The sequence below is a fragment of the Neophocaena asiaeorientalis genome, unplaced genomic scaffold, assembly GCF_003031525.2.
Source record: "Neophocaena asiaeorientalis asiaeorientalis breed wild unplaced genomic scaffold, Neophocaena_asiaeorientalis_V1.1 scaffold116, whole genome shotgun sequence".
Lineage (NCBI taxonomy): Eukaryota > Metazoa > Chordata > Mammalia > Artiodactyla > Phocoenidae > Neophocaena > Neophocaena asiaeorientalis.
In genome coordinates this window covers 2,323,823-2,338,762 of record NW_020174561.1, presented here as the reverse complement: position 1 = coordinate 2,338,762, position 14,940 = coordinate 2,323,823, and the positions used below count along the sequence as shown (strand labels likewise).

The 14,940-nt window shown below is 34.9% G+C and overlaps 1 pseudogene; it reads right to left on the bottom strand.

Moving 5' to 3' along the window:
* Positions 1 to 1,109: 1,109 nt before the first annotated feature.
* LOC112408221 (peptidyl-prolyl cis-trans isomerase A-like) lies at positions 1,110 to 1,682 on the bottom strand (annotated as a pseudogene).
* Between the last annotated feature and the right edge of the window lie 13,258 nt (positions 1,683 to 14,940).

Sequence of the window (14,940 nt, the reverse complement as noted above, 5' to 3'; positions counted from 1 at the left end):
TGTTGTACTGTATTTTCCTTTTTGAATACCACTAGATTTAATTTAAATGTTAATAATTTTTACATCTGTATGGGAGATTGTTCTCTAGTTTTCCTTTTCCATAATGTCTTGTCAGGTTTTGGATTATGCTGACATCACTTAAAAAAACTCTTTCCCCTGTTTTTATTATCTGGGAGAGGCTGCATAAACTGGGTGACTGGGTGTTAATTTCTTCTTTAAATATTTGCAGCTATTCAAGCACTTTCTTTGTGGGAAGATTTTTATTTACGGAAAACCCTGAACGAACTTTTTGGCCAACCCAATAGTAATGGATTTCAAATTTCTGGTAATGATAATTTGATTTCCTTTATTTTTGTTAAACGTTCTGCTAGAGCTTTATTAATTTTACTAAAAGTTTTTTAAAAGCTTTTAGCTTAGTTGATTTTATCCTTCTATTCCATTTGTTTCTGATCTTATCTTTATTTTCTTCTCTTTTACACAGGATTGATATGTTGTTTTTCTAGCTCCTTGAGATGGAATTTTAAATTATTAAATTTTAACCTTTTTTCTAATATATATGTTTATAAGCATACATCTCCCTGTAACCATTGATTTCACTATAGTTTAATTGCAACCCTCAAGTTTAAATATGTTGTAACTTCATTACGATTTAGTTCAAACTAATTCTCATTTGATTTCTTAATTATTCATATACGAGATGTTTTCTTTAATTTCCAGACAGTGGGGCTTTTCTTGTTATCTTTTTATTGACTTCTAAGTTAACTGTATTGTGATCAGAGAATATACTCTAAGCTATTCAAATCTTTTGAAATTTCTGGCAATTCTTTATGGCCCATCAGATGGTTGACTTGGTAAATATTTCATATGAATTTAAATTCTGTCTTTGATGATTGCAAATGTTTGTGGTTCCTCAAGACTCCAATTCGCAGCTCCAGATCCACACAATAGCAAAAGGCCTTCCTACTTCTCTCTCCCCAGCAGAGGCTCTGCACAGGGGCCAACCCTGACCCTCAGCTCACACAAGAACTGGCAATTCCTCTGCAACAAAAAAATATCTGGTGATCCAAAGATCATTTGTATACAGTTTCCCTCTCTCTATTTTTTTTTTAAAGATAAAACACAAGTCAAATTTATTATTAGATTTGTCCACAGTCAGCAATGGTGATCTTCTTGCTGGTCTTGCCATTCCTGGACCCAAAGCACTCCATGGCTTCCGCAACATTCATGCCCTCTTTCACCTTGCCAAAGACCACATGCTTGCCATCCAACCACTCAGTTTTGGCTGTGCAGATGAAAAACTGGGAACTGTTTGTGTTGGGGCCAGCATTTACCATGGAAAAGATGCCAGGACCCATATGCTTCAGGAGGAAATTCTCATCATCAAATTTCTCCTCATAGATGGACTTGCCACCAGTGCCATTATGGTGTGTGAAATAAATCCCGGAATTATTCTGTGAAAGCAGGAACCTTTATAACCAAAGCCTTTCTCCCCAGTGCTCAGAGCACAAAAGTTTTCTGCTGTCTTTGGAACTTTGTCTGAAAACAGCTCCAATCTGTTAACATAACTTTATGGATTGGATGAGCAGTCAGTTCATGGTTTCCAGGTCCCTTACCTCGAAGGAGACGTGGCCCAAGTGTTCGCCATCGACGGCGATGTCAAAGAACACGGTAGGGTTGACCATGGTTGGGCAGCGCAGGAGGTTCTGGGGTGGCGGCGTCTGCCTGCCTCTCTATAATTTTATTCCACCTAGTCCTTGTTGATTCCATAGATTTCTGAAAATTTTTAACACTACAATTTTGCAACTTATCCACTTTCACATTGCTGCAGTAGGAGTATTGGCTTACTGTAACCTACTACATCCTACTTAGAACATAAAATCAGGACTCCAAATATTTATTTTAAAAAGTGAAGTTTTTTTTTTTTTTAAGAATCAATCCAAGAAATTTTTGCAATTCAAAGAATAGAGCTTCTGGAGCTTTAATTTAATTTGACAAACATTTATCGATTATCTGCTGGTCACAAACACCATATCATGTGCTGTGGAATTAAGAGTGAGTTAGACAATCCTGGTACCAGATGAACTTACAGTTTACAGAGAAGTCAAATATGGAAACAGATAAACTGCAATACAATGTAGCACATGTTATAATAGGGAGAAAAACTATCTCCTGGAACTCAGAGGAAGAAAAGGCTGCTTGCCCACAGGATTCAGGAAACAGTTCACAAATAAATAAAGTTACACTTGATCCTGAAGCCTGAGCAGAATTTGTCAGGCATAAAAGGAGGAATGATATTCTAGGCAAAGCGACAGCATTTGCAGCCACTTAGTCTCATGAAATGATACGGAATATCTGATATGGAATATTTATTGAAGGATGAGACATAAATGTTCCCGAATAGAGTCACATGAGTGGGTCTATGGAGTTGAGATGCATGTGTGAAAATAAGGTCATAGAGGTCATTTCAGGCCACATGAGGAGGGGCATTGAATGCCTAGCCAGAGGCTTTAGTATTTTTTCTTGAAAGCCATCTGGATTTAATAGAAATGTGCAAGTCATGGGAAATAAATAATTAGATAAGTTGTTTAAGAGATAAAGTTCTGACAGCAGTGAAGAGAGCAGAATCAAAAAGAGAAGAAGGAATGTTTGCAGAGAACTCAATAAGAAATTTTTCTAGAATGTTATTTATAGAAGAATTATGAATATACTAAACCATGAAAATAACTGATAGTCACCCTCTAAAATTTATTAATAGAGACTACAATTGGCCAAAACACAAAGCTTACCTCACTCTCTTTACATTAATGTGTGATTTGATGCCACTGAGTGAATAGGTCCCCCTCCAAAGGGAGTCGTTTGTTTTTGCAGTGTGACTCTGATTTTCCTGGAGGTTCTGAGAGAAATCTGAAAAGCATCCTTTTAACCTCTGTTTTGTGTGCAATGTTCCTTAGTATCATTTTACCTTAATTAGCCAAACTAGTTTCTTTCACTTAACCTTTAGGTATATAGATATATAAATTAAGAGAGAGAGAGAGAGAGAGCAAGAGTGAGAGAGAAAGAGAGAGAGAGAGGGAGAGAGAGATGGAGGAGGAAACAAATGAGAGGGCCACGATGTAATACAAGAAAGCCTAATTTCTGGTAACTAGCTCTGTCACTTATCCTGTCCTTTCATCTTGTGCATTAGAAATATTTTGCCAGCGAGAAGACCTAAACAGACATTTCTCCAGTGAAGACATGCAGATGACCAACAGGCACATAAAAAGATGCTCAACATCGCTGATTATTAGAGAAATGCAACTCAAAACTGCAATGCGGTATCACCTCACACTGTTCAGAAAGGCCATCATCAAAAATTCTACAAATAATAAATGCTGGAGAGCGTGCCGAAAAAAGGGAACCCCCTTACACTGTTGGTGGGAATGTAGATCGTTGCAGCCACTATGGAGAACAGTATGGAGGGTCCTTAAAAAATTAACAATAGAGTTACCATGTGACCCAGCAATCCCACTCCTGGGCATATACCCAGAAAAAACTACAATTCGAAAAGATACATGCACCCCAATGTTCATATCAGCACTGTTTACAATATCCAAGACATGGAAACAATCCAAATGCCCATGAATAGATAATTGGTTTAAGATGTGGTATATATATATATATATATATATATATATATATATATATATATACACACACACACACACAATGGAATATTACTCAGCCGTAAAAAAGAATGAAATATTGCCACTTGCAGCAACACAGATGGCCCTAGAGAATATTATACTAAGTGAAGTAAGTCAGACAAAGACTAATATTATATATCACTTATATGTGGAATCTAAAAAATAATACAAATGAACCTATAAACAAAACAGAAATAGACTCACAGACACAAATCAACTTTATGGTTACCAAAGGGAAAAGGGAAGGGGGAGAGATAAATTAGGAGTATGGTATTAACAGATACAAACTACTATACATAAAATAGATAAGCAAAAAGGATTTACTATATAACACAGGGAACAACAGTCAATATCTTATAATAACCTATAATGGAAAATAATCTAATAGATATGTATATATATATCTGAATCACTTTGCTATATACCTGAAACTGACACAATATTATACATCAACTATACTTCAATTAAAAAAAAATCTTGCCAGCAAAGTTTCTGTAAGAAAACTCTTTCTTTGGTATAACTGAGATTACATCTACCCTGCCTAACTCTAAAGTACTATTCTATGCAAAACATTAATACACAAAAGTAATAAGTAGAGATCCTTGCCCAAACTTTAGCCTTCTCGTCATTTCATTTTATACGTTTTTCATGTTGGACAAAGATTTTAACCTGATTAAGTGATTTCCCACAGACAGGTACCTCCTGTGACCGAAAGAGGTTGGGTAAAGTGAGAATAGATTTGAATGGAGAATCTTCAGCGGTCCTAGATTACGTTTGATAAATACTCCTTTTTTTTTTTTTTTGCTACAAACCTGTTATCACATCCCATACTGTGCTCTGACTGCCTCTTCCCTATGAAGTAAACACTTGGATGGTACCTAGCTTAGAATCAGTAGAAAATAATAATTCAAATTATTATGGTAATATAATTTGCATACCCCTTGAACATTCACTACTCATCCTGGGAGGTTGTCCCCATTTTACTGAAGAGAAAATTGAAGCCTTAAAATGTTAAATAACTCACCCAATGCACACAAGACCCAGGCAGGGTTGGAAGAAAGAACTTTTGGTTCTAAACCCAGTGTTCTTCGCATACTACTTCTCCTGCCATCTCTCTTAGCCATATCCTTAGTATTCAACCAAGCTGAGGACCAAATACCAAAATGTTTCCTAATTTTGATAGATTGAACGCTTCTTGTATGATTTCAATCCTCTCATAGACAGAAGGAATCTTATGCTGACTTTGTGTACATTTATACTCAGCAGGTATTGAATGTTACAACATCCAATAAATAGCATTAATATTTCACATCTTCTAATCTCTGAATCAAACTCATATAAACACATGTCATTTCTTTTGTACTTGAGTCCTGAGGTGATTTTTATCACGAAAAGTGCAATTTTGAAAATCTAATAAACTGTCATCTGTCTGAAGGGCAGCATTTTGCTGACACAGGTAATATCTGGAATTGTGTTACCAGGTTGCGAAGGCTATATGACAGCAACCATTTGCCAATACAATAAAAACATTTCTAAGTTCTTCTTTACAAAAGCTTAAGTATTTGTCTGTTTGTTTTATGACCCTGAAGTTTACTTGCTTGCCCTTATTTCAGAATGAACCATATTCTCCTGGCCTATCTTGAGGTAGGTTTGGCTATATATTTTAAGACAATTTCTAATTACTGTTCTCTTCGCAGACAGAAACATATATAACCTATAAATTAAAATTTTAAATGTTCCCAAGACTTCCAGTTTATTGTGATCATCTTGTTTGCAATATTTAAGAAAAATGGACTCAAATCCTGACCACATATATGGTGGAAAACCTGCAGTATACACAATATATCCAAGGAGTCATAATTATCTATATTATTAGTTATCAATTCTCGGTTTCTATATGGAACCTACATGCAACAAGCTTTTCTGAGATTCTGGGACACTGTAGAGGTTTATATTCCAAAAACATTATAGCAGGTAATTTTTTATTGAGGTATAATAGACATATAATGTTATATTAGTTTCAGGTGTACAACATAATGCTTTGATATCCATATATATTACAAGATGACCTCCACAATAAGTCTAGTTAACATCCATCACCATACAGTTACAAATTTTTTTCTTGTGATGAACTTTTATGATCTACTCTCTTAGCAACTTTCAAATACGCAATAAATATTTGAATATTAACTATAGTCACTAAGCTGCTTATTACATACCCATGACTTAATTTATTTTATAGCTGAAAGTTTGTACTCTTTGACCCCTTCATCCATTTCACCCACTCTCATTCCCCATCTCGGGCCACCACCAATCTGTCCTTTGTACCTATGAGCTTGTTTTGTTTTGTTTTGTTTTAATTCCATATATAAATGAACCAATAATTCCACTAAATGCAAGTGAGCAAATAATTATACATTTAAGCAAATAATTTTACATTGAATTCTAGATGGTACTTACCATAAAATTATTGAACACTCTGGTCCCTGAATTCTCACTAATAATCTTTTTTATTAGAACCATAATGTTGGGCCTACCTTCTCTATTTCTTTTGACCTCCTTTTCTTTTTTGCTCACTAATTCTCCAAATACACATTTGTATCTCATAGAGAGGAGTTTAATTATCTTTTTATCTCACTTCTTTCCAAAATTGGCTGAGATCTGAAAGTTAATTCTGTAAGTAAAATAGTAGGTCAATTTCGAAGATAACACCCAATGACCCAAACCTTTATATAATCCCCTCCCATGAGTGTAGTTGAGACTCTTGCTTCCAACCATTAGAATGTGGTGATGAGATGTCACCCCTGTGACAATGTTATATTAAATGGCAAAGATAAAGTGATTTTGCAGATGTAATTAAGTTCCTTAACCAGTGAACTTTAAGTTATCAAAAGGGAAATTATCCTCGGTGGGCCTGACTTAATCAGGTAAGTCCTTTAAAAGAGGGTCTAGAAGTCAGAGACAGAAGTCAGAGACTCTCTCTGTTTTCTGGACTTAAAGAAGCAAGACATCTTACATTTTAAAAACTTAATGCAATGAATTCTGCCTACAAACGTGGAAATTTAGAAGAATATGCCAAGACTCAGATGAGATCCCTGCCCCAGCTAACACTTTGACTGCAGCCTTGAGCTCCAAGCAGAGAACTCTGTTAAGCTGTGCCTATACTCCCAACCCACAGAAAATGTGAGACAATAAATGGAAGTTGTTTTAAGCTGCAAATTTGTGGCAATTTGTTACACAGCAATAGAAAACTTATAAAATGTCTTTTTCTAATTCTATGGGGATCTTGAACCATTTCCTTTCCTTACTGCCATAACCATAACTTCTTAGGACTGGTTTGTTTGGAGTCCCCGATGGTGGAGCAGAATCAATGAAAATCAATCAGCTTGAATATAAAATGAAACAGGGGTGAGCATACCCGAGCAATAAAAATAATCAGCCAGTCTGCAGAAACTTTTATGATCATTTCATCATGAGAATTTTTAAGAACTAAAGAGTGGTTAGGACATTGATTTCCATCCAAATAAGTTAATAGTTGGCATTTTTCATTGAAACACGAATATACACAAACTGAAATAGCTAGATTTTCCCTTATCATAAGGGATATTCCCTTATGATATAATAATATGATATGATAATATGATAATAATATGATAATAATCCCTTATTATGAAGGGATTATTCCCTTCATAATCTTCATATACAAAAAATGGAGCTGCAATAATGTCATCAGGATATTTGATTTAAGAAGTTTCTTAATAATGTTTATTACATCAGACTCACCTACATCAGTCCCACTATATGACTAATCACTGTTACCTCCAAGCTGAGAAGCCAGTGTTAATTTCTAGCCTCAAAACAGACGGAAATAAACAAACCTACTTTGGGGCCAAGTAAGAGAATTTAGTCTTTTCAGAGCCATAGAAAACTGAATTAATTTATAGACCCTTGTTACCCAGGTAGATGATTGTCTCACAGCTATGAAATCTGTCCTTAGACGTATGGGATACCTATTCTCAATTTTAATTATATATTAGGGTTGCTAGATTTAAATTTGAATTTCATGAACAACACATATTTTGTTAGTATAAGTTAGTATAAGTATATTCCATACAGTGGAACTCAAGATTATACATTTTTAGTGAGTATCCTGAGTGATTGTTTGGAACTTCAGTATCTGAGAGCTCTGGGGATGCAGAAATAATCTAAGATAGTCTCTCCCCTGCAGCTTCTCACTGACAAGCACTGGGTGTGGGGAAATACAAAAATAATTACCTGATCTTCCTTCCTTCTTTTACTGCCCTGCAAAATATCTCTAGTTTCCGATTTCATTAGTTTTATGATAAGAGTTTTACAGGATGGCATTGTCAGCCTATGACCTTGCTCGAATTTTAGAAATATAATTGATGCTTTTTAAATATTCAGAGTTTCAGAGTGCCAAGCAGTTAGCAATGAAGCATCTGTTTCTTTGTTGTTTTCAAAATATCCTAGTTGCTCTGTCCTACTTTCTCTAAGTTGGTTATTGTTAAAGATGAAAATGTCCCCAAGAAAGGAACATGCTCAAAGTGTTCTTAACAAGAGATTTTGAAATATCTGACCTGTCAGAAACAAGGATTTCAAAGGGTGACAGTTAAGTTCATCCAATTCCCACACCACTTCTGTGCCTCAGAATTCAGTACCACTGCCTTTATACTAAAAGCAGTAAACACTATGTGTAAGACATAAGAAAATTCTTTCTGCTGATTTGGAAGTCATTCTCTGCTTTAAGAATATTCATGTCCTTATTTGGAGTGTTAGCATCAAAGACAAGATTTATAACTACTATAATTCCCCCCATTTTCAATCCCCCTTACCCTGATGTATTTTTTTCCATAGCACTTATTAGCTTGTGACATACCGTAAAATTTACTTGTCAATTATCCTTATTGCTTATTATCTATCTGTCCCCATTAGATTGTAACCATCACAAAAAGCAGAGATTTTTTAAGCAGTTTTGTGCACTGATACCTCTTCAGTGGAGGAGAGCTAAGTATATAGAATATATTCATTAAATTTGTTAACTAAAGTTAACTAATAAAATAATACTCCATCACTCCTAGCCCTAATTTATCTCCAAGGGATGAGGCCATTCAAGCACTGCTGTGCTGGCTTTTGTCCAGTATGTCCTTTGTGTATGGAAAGGAGCTACTACTCGGCCAACTATAGGTCCCTCCCTTTGACCTCTTTGATAATTGTAGGACTGAGTTTTTGCGGATTCACTCCTATCCTCTCACCGGGAGATAATCTGACCAATGACCAAACTCTGAAAAGACTGTTGACACGGGTTAAAAATCAATAATGTACAAGGATCACAACAAACTTAGTGGCCCAGGGAGTAAGGTCCTAACATTGCTCTCATTAAAATCTTTCTGCAAGAATATCATGTTTTGTATCATTTCTTTTACTTCTGCAGGACTTACGAAGCTTAACATATAGTCAAAATAGAATGCATTTTCAAATATCTCTTTTATATTAGAGAACACACTGGGGGGAAAAAAACCACTATAACTTGGAACTCTTCCCACAGTAAATCTTTTTTTTAGATCATGCTTCTGTCCAATCATCCTCATCCCCCTCGTGTAGGGGAGAATGTGTTTGGGAGGCTAAAGCGTAAAGAGCACAAATAAGAAAAATATAGAGAACACGGAATACTGTACAAATTGAGCCCTAGATAATTAGTAAGCAGTATGTACCTCAGCACATTTTCATTAAATACCACAGTGAAGTTGCCATTTTAACGGCTCTCCAGCTGTGAGAACGTGGAAAGAGCGCTAGATTTACAGCAGAATACAACTTGAAATTCAGCTCTGCCTTCTACTAGCTGTATTACATTTACAAATTACTTAAATTTTCTGAGTCTCAGTTTTCTCTTTTGTAAAACTGTTAGAGCCTAGACAGGGTTCCTGGGAAAGCTCCCAGCGTGGCAGGTGGAATGTACTCGATCCCTCCACCTGTACCTTGGACCCTAATCCTAGGTGTCTCTCAATAACTTTGCTCCAGCAAGCCTTTCTCCTGACAAGCATTCTTTTGTTATCATTCCAGCACACAAATATGCTTCTTTCTCACTTTCTTAAAACAGACACAGACACATACTTTTGATTACGGGGCTCTCCAACTATCACTCTATTCTCTCATTTCTTTGAGAGTAAAACTGCTCAAAAGTTTACAGTCTCTTCCCACTCTCTCTTTTATACACGATCAAGCTCTTTCCCCTCCGCCCCACCCCTTTAGCCCCACTTCTGTGGATGTCACTCCCATCTATAAATCCAATCAATGGGCACTGTCAAGTTGCATCTCACTTGACTTGTCAGCAACATTTAACACAACAAGACTGTATGTTCCACCTGTCTTGAAATACTTTCTTAATTTCACTCCAGGACATGACACTCTCCTGGTTTTCCTCCTATCTCACAGCCACTCAGCCTCCTTTTCTTTTCCTTTGTTTCTCATTTTTCAAATATTTTAATCACAGTTATTGAACCCCTCATTTTCCAACTACACTCATTCTCTGGGTGCCCTCCTCCATCCCAGGACTATAAACACCATCTGCACACTGATGACTCTTAATTTCACGTCTCTAATCAAGATCACCCTGCTAACCTCATGACTCGTAGACCCAACTCCCTACCTGATTTCACCTCTTAGATGTTTAGCTGGCTTCTCCAACTTAACTTTTCCAAAATAAGTTTCTAATCTACACAAACCTGCTCCCTCATCAGACTTCCCTCTCAATAGCAACTCAATCGTTCTGTTTGCTCAGTTCAAAACCTTGCTATTATCCTTGATTCCTTTCCATCAAAAAAATAAATATTGGCTTTAATTCAAAGTATATCCACATACCGACCACTTCTCATTACCATCTCTGCTACTGCCCTAGTCCTAGGCACCATCATCTCTTGCCTAACTGGTCTCCCTGGTTCCACTTTGTGCCTCTGCAGTCTGTTCTTAACATTACAGCACAGTGATCCTATTTAAGATGTAGGTCAGATTATGCCATTCCTTGGTTCAAATCCTCCAATACCTCCCATCACATTCAGAGTAAAAGTCAAAATTCTTACAATGACCTTCAAGACCTTACATGATCCAACTTTTCATGATCTCTCTGACTTCATCTGCTACTCTCATACTTGCTGACTCACTCCAGCTACAACTGTCCTCTTGCTGTTCTGGGAAGACTCCAGGCACACTCCTGCCTCAGGACCTTTGCACTTCTTGTCCCTCAGACTGGAATGCTCTCCTCCCAGATATTCATGTGGCTCACTCTCACTCTCTGGAAGTCTTTGTTCAAATGTCTCCTTCTCAGAAAGCCCTTCCCTGGCTCAACTATTTGAAACTGCAGACCCCAATGCCTAGTACCCCCTCTGCCAATTCCCTGCTAATTCCTAACACACTATTCAATTTACTTATTTATTTTTTGCTTTTCTCTGTCCACAAGAGTGGAGGCTCCATGTGGGCTGGTGGTTTTGGCTGTTTTATTTTCTGATATATCTCCAGTATCCAGGATAGTGTCTGACATATAGTAGGTGCTTAATAAATGTTAAAAGAATGTTAGACATTAAGAAAAAAATTTTATTAAATAAACAGGGCAAAGGTCATATATTCACCTACACAATTCAGTCTTACTTAACTTATAATTTGAATAAGTAAAATGTGTAAATTCTTAGAGTTTTATTCACATTTATTCAGTAAACATTAAAAACCAAACTCTGGAGAGTATATTGTATAAAATTTTTGAATCACTATATTGTACACCTAATATAACTAATATAATATTGGAAATCAACTATACCTCAATAAAGTAAATAAATAATAATTTTTAAAAGTACTATGCCAAAAAAATATAAACAAACAAATTATTTTAGATAAATAAGAAAGATCATACCAACTGAAGGAGTTTATAGTTTAGGAAAAGAGTAATGATACATGCACAAATAATGATAATAAAATATTATATATTCTATATTAAAATATACTATAGAATAGATAATAATATGAGATAGATTTAATTAATTTCTGAATTAATGTAATTGAGATTATATCATTAATTTCAAGGCGCTTTTGTATGATTGTATGACTGAACAAATCTTTTGATTATAAAACTCTGCTTCTTTGTAAGCTCATAAAGACTTACTTTTTTTTTTTTTTTTTTTTTTAAGACTTACTTTTTAAAAAGTAAGATAGGTGTTCAAAAAATAAGACCAAAACTGATAAGCAACTGCCTCTTTTTTCATTTTAAGTAGAAAACTTTTGTATTTAGGGCCATTATGTGTCACTATATCCTATAAAGAAAATGAGCAACAATAAAGGAAAATACTCTGAATTCTTCTCTGGCAGATTAGATCACTAAGACCTGGATATTTTTCTCTGATCTTTGTATTTTGCCTACTTCAATTTCTGCTTTGCTTTTGTTTTATAGGTTAAAATTCAATATAATATGAAGCAACTAAGTTACTAAAGTAACTCAAAAGATATGATCACTTTTATTGTAGGGTACTTCATGTGAATGTTAATATTTTTTTAGTTGAGAAGCTTATAAAACATTTTTATATTTTTATATGCACTTAGGTTCAGAAAGCTAAAAAAAATCTGGTGTCCACTGGAAAATTTCAATATTTTTCCTTTTATAAAGGAGTTTGAACTTACTTCATAAGTTAATTTGAAAGTAGTATGAAATATATATGCCCACTTAAAACACGTTCTAGAAAACTTCCATATTAATGTCATTTATAATTAGAAAATGTGGGGCTTTTTAAAGACTTTATTTTTTAGCACAGTTTTAGATTCACAGCCAAATTGAATGAAAGGTACAGAGATTTTCTGAATACCCCCTGCCCCCATACATGCATAGCCTCCCTTGTTATCAACCTCCTCCACCGGAGTGAGACATTTGTTACAACCGGTAAACCTACATCAACACATTGTCATTGTCGCTATGTAATGCCCCTCTTTATTTCTGATAATTTTCTTGATCTGAAATCTACTAAATCTGAAATTAATATAGCTTACTCCTTCCTTTTTTGGTTAGTGTTAGCATGGTGTATTTTCTCCATTCATCTACTTTTATATGTGTCTTTTTACATTTAATGTGGGTTTCTTGTAGACAACATAGAGTTGGGTCTCATTTTTTGATTCATTCTGTCTTTTAATTGGTGAATTTAGACCACTGATATTCAAAGTGATTACTGATATATTTGGATTACTATCTATCATATTTGTTACTGTTTTCTATTTGTTGCCCTTGTTCTTGTTCTTATTTTTGTCTTCTTCTCTTTTTCTGCCTTTTGTGGTTTTAATTGAGCATTTTATGTGATTCTATTTTCTATCCACTCTTAGCATGTCTGTTGTACTGTTTTTTCACTTTCAGTTTTTTTAGTGGTTTCCCTAGAGTTTGGAATACACATTTACAAGTACTCCAAGTCCACTTTCAAATAACACTATACCAATTCATGGGTAGTGTGAGTACCTTATAATAACAAAATAATCCTAACTCCTCTCTCTTGTCCCTTGTATTATTGCTGTCATTCATTTCACTTATATATGTGTACATAAGCATATGTAAGCATAGATAAGCATACATATGTACATAATATATGTACATAATTAAACACACTGTTGCTATTATTATTTTGAACAAACTATTGTCTGTTAGGGAGATTAAAAATAAGAAAAATAAAAGTTTGATTTGCCTTCACTTGCCTCTTCTCTGATTCTCTTCCTTTCATTATATAGATCTGAATTTCTGACCTATATCATTTTCCTTCTTCTAAAGAACTCCTTTTAACATTTCTTTAAAGACAGAATACTGGCAACAAATTTCCTCAGTTTTATTTGTCTGGGAAAGTCATTATTTCTCCTTCACTTTTAAAGGATAATTTCGCAGGGTACAGAATTCTAGGTTGGTGAGTTGTTTTCTCTCAAACTTTAAATATGTCACTTCTTTCTTCTTGTTTGCATGGTTTTTGAGGAAAGTCAGATATAATTCTCACCTTCTGTCCTCTCTAGGTAAAATGTTTATTTCCTCTGGCTTCTTTAAGAATTTTTTTTTTCTATGGTTTGTAAATGATATGCCTAGGTGTGGCTTTTTTGGCATGTATCCTCTTTGGTGTTCACTGAGCTTCCTGGACCTGTGGTTTGGTCTCTGACATTAATTTGGGGAAGTTCTCTCAGAGTTGTCCACAATGAACCTCCAGCAATTTGTCAATTACTGTTCAGATTTTCCTACCCTAGGAGTGATTCCCATGGAGATTTCAGCTTGTGGGTTCTGATCTAGGAAGTTATTGATACAATTCTCTGTGTTCATCTGTCAGTTCGTCCAGCTCTGGGGACAGCAGTTTCCCCTGTGACCTCATATTTGTTATGAATCTAAAGGTTGTAGCTTTTTTAGTTTCTTCAGCTTTTTACTCGCTCTTGTTAGGACAGAGTAGCAATCTCCAAACTCCTTACATGCCAGACCAGTTGCAGGAGAGGGGGGTTACTTCATTAAAAATGACATCAGAAAAACAATGTATCATTGATCTCTGAAAATCTTGTTTTTCTTTTAAAGCAAATCTCTGAGAAATGAAACTTACAGATATAATTTCAAATTGGCTGAATAAACCTTATGCCAAGATTAATATGAAAGATAAAATTAACTATATTATTAACTAAATATAGTTTCAAATTAAAATGATTCTGATTTTTTCAAATACATATTCTACTTGTAAAGAATTCATTGAATAAATTCAAAGCATCCTGAAAGTTCTACACTCCTTCTTCTCTCAAATACAAAGGCTTTGTATCCCTGAGTTAGTAGGCAATTTGATAACGAAAGTATGGTTTTGACTTCTTTAGAAAATTTAGGCGTTGTTCATTTATAATTTGGGAAATGCAGATTTTGTTTAGGAAAAAACCTGAACATTAACAGATGAGTTGAATAAATCTTATTTAGGCATTTCAATAGAGAGTCACTAGCTAACTTATTAGTTCTTTATCAATTCTTTCTTGTGATAAAATTGAATAAAAATGCATAGGGAATAACAATTCTGACATATACCTATTAAGGTATTTATTTGTTGGCTGATATTACTAAGACCAGGGACCTCAAGTTTAGTCCATTAAAAATATTTATACTCTCCATATCTTACCCTGTTGAAGAAAGGTCCTGAGTCCTTCCAAGCATGCCCTGGGCTGACTGTTTGGAATTTTAATGCTCCTTAGTCGATATGGTCCATGGACTCAA